Below are 2,651 nucleotides of genomic sequence, written 5' to 3' on the forward strand. Positions count from 1 at the left end.
ACTTGCACTTCATTCTTGCTGCTCTGGAGGCTTGGGACCCGAATCATCATGTCTTCCGCTTTGGAAATAATGAGGTATGTCCCCTCCCTGAGGAATTTAGTGCCATATTGGGGTGGCCCTTGATGCTGGAGCCATGCATGCCTAGTGTTGAAGAACACCTTTTCTTGAACTTTGAAAGGTATTTGGGCTTGAAGCCCCCACCTTATTCTGAGTATTGACTCCAACCCCTAAGCCTAAGCCTCACGCTGCGAAATTGATCACGCGTTCTGTCGCAATCGATCCATAAATCGCACAGAACGCATCCTGTCCCATAACTTGAGATTCTTTAAATAAAAGGAGAAATAGCAAAGTCAAAGTGGTTAGTTTTCTGAGAACCGTGACGTACCTCTCAAGGGTGCGTCGTAATGTGTCCATTTTCTATGATTTAATTGCTTTCCTCGTTCTTTTATGAACTGTTAAACTAACTAAATCTGATTGTTCGATCACGCCTAATAAATATGATATTTTCGGGAAATTGGATTATCATGCTAGGTCCCTTAAAACAATTTAAATCAGATAATAGCGCCCGATCTAGTATTATATGTTGTATATTGTTAAAATCGACTCAGATTAGTTTAATAGTTAACGCATGTCCCTTCAATTGTTTATGCTGAGCTAGTATGGATATCCTGCCTCTAGAGTTATCGAAGAGCGAGTACTCCTCTCGGTAGTTACAGTCCCCCGAACCCTCAATCTCTACCCTGCGGGTGTACGTTGAGCGATCCCCACCACCAGGGATCACAAGGGAACCTACGGCCGTCGTGGTCAAACATAATTGCACTCCCTTTATGTCACGATAAACGGGTTTTGTCAGTTTTTCTCATTGTCATTAAAAACTGAATGGCGACTCCTATATTACTAGTCAATTGGGTGTAAACTCACAGGAATTCCAATTACACTTGATTTGACAAAAAGAAGCGTCACACCCACGAGGGACGAGGTCACGCATTAGCCTCGCGCTTTTTCGACCCCCTCACAGTGGCGACTCCACTGGGGATAGTGAAGGAAATACTCGTGCTTGTAGGTAGTCAAAATAGCCGAAAGGTGAAACGATCCTACCCCGCGTTTATTTCCCCATCAAGTTGGGACGACCTGAAAATCAGCATATTAATGTGAACGGGCAGAACCGCATAACGAATCTTGGCTCCCTCAGGGAGTTTGGACTAAGGATACCCATTGCCAACCGGGGGGTGCATACGCTTCGAATGTTGTTCACTCGGCACTTTCGCTAGTAGTACACCCGTCCCAAACCCAATCGCTCTCCCACTAGGTCCCTCTCGCCTGCACGCCCCCTTGGCTTGCACTTGCGGGTTGGCCTTCTGGGACGAAATTCATCTGTTGAAAGCACTACCCCGACCGGGGCATGTGGTGGATCTGCGATAGAAGCGGTACCAAGCCAGGCGCAAATAACTACCCATAGAAGCCTATCATAAACTACATGACATATTATTATTGCCTCATGATGGAATATTAGTTATGTGTAGCGAAATATATGATTGTGTGTGACAAACTATCCTAGAAAAACCTACGACCTTAAAAATTGCCCAAACATTCATAAACCGATTTGCCAAAGAGTTATACCGAAATGCGTGTTCCGCAAACCCGAACGATTGCCACAAAAATAAGCGACGCTCGGGATGGCCTGTAACGAATCCCACAAACGCTGCACAACGCGTAAAGGACGTTATTAGGCAAGCACGCAAAATCGAAGTCGCATAAACAAAAGTTGACGCAAACAGAAAACGAGAACCAGCCAGGGACGCATTTTCAACGCCCCTGGCTGGGCGCCAGAATTTCTCACGCCCGACGCTGGGCGCTGAAGTTGCTGTTTGGCCTTCTGGTCGGGCGCAGCAGCCTCGGTGCCCGCGAAAAAGAAAACTTTTCGTAAAAAAAAATTGCTACGAGGGCGTATGAAAAGGCACTCGATTCTAAAAGCGACTAAAAAAAAGATAATAAATAACCCTTTGTGTCGTTGTTAGGCCTCCTACGACGACAATGTTCGGCACCAAAACCGAGCATGCTAATAACTTTTAATGTCACATGGGCAAAGTATTCAAAAAAAATAATGTTCGAATAAAGTTTTCAAAGAAAAAAATAATGTTCAAATAAAAAAAAATAAAACCGAGTCTAGACTAGGCTATGCAAAAGTACAATCTAAATCCTAAGTCTTAGTTGTCTTATCCATAGAATCGGTCCTAATGCTTGGTGTCGTTCTGCAAGTTAAAAGGTTAAACCATATTGAGTCTCCCTTCCTAACATTTAAATCAATAAGCACCCATATGTAATTGTCATCCCTTGCTAAGAATCCACGGCCTCAATACTCTCTCTCACCAATAAAAATAATATATTATTTGCAAAATGGAAACGGTCACATTCTGAAAATCATTCCCCATAGTCGCACAACCCCAAAAGTGAACCTAAAGTGTCAATACCATTAGCAAAAATTAATGGCCTCAAGGATAATGATCACATGGGTCACGACTATCATAGTCCTCTCGAGCCACTCGCTCCTTTAAATACTCCTAAGTACGGACTAAAAGATTTTCATGACCAACCATGAAAATACCCAGATCGGCATACCATAAGGCTACCATTGGGGTAAAGCAATACAC

This window comes from Spinacia oleracea, chromosome 4 (genome assembly GCF_020520425.1).
Source record: "Spinacia oleracea cultivar Varoflay chromosome 4, BTI_SOV_V1, whole genome shotgun sequence".
Lineage (NCBI taxonomy): Eukaryota > Viridiplantae > Streptophyta > Magnoliopsida > Caryophyllales > Amaranthaceae > Spinacia > Spinacia oleracea.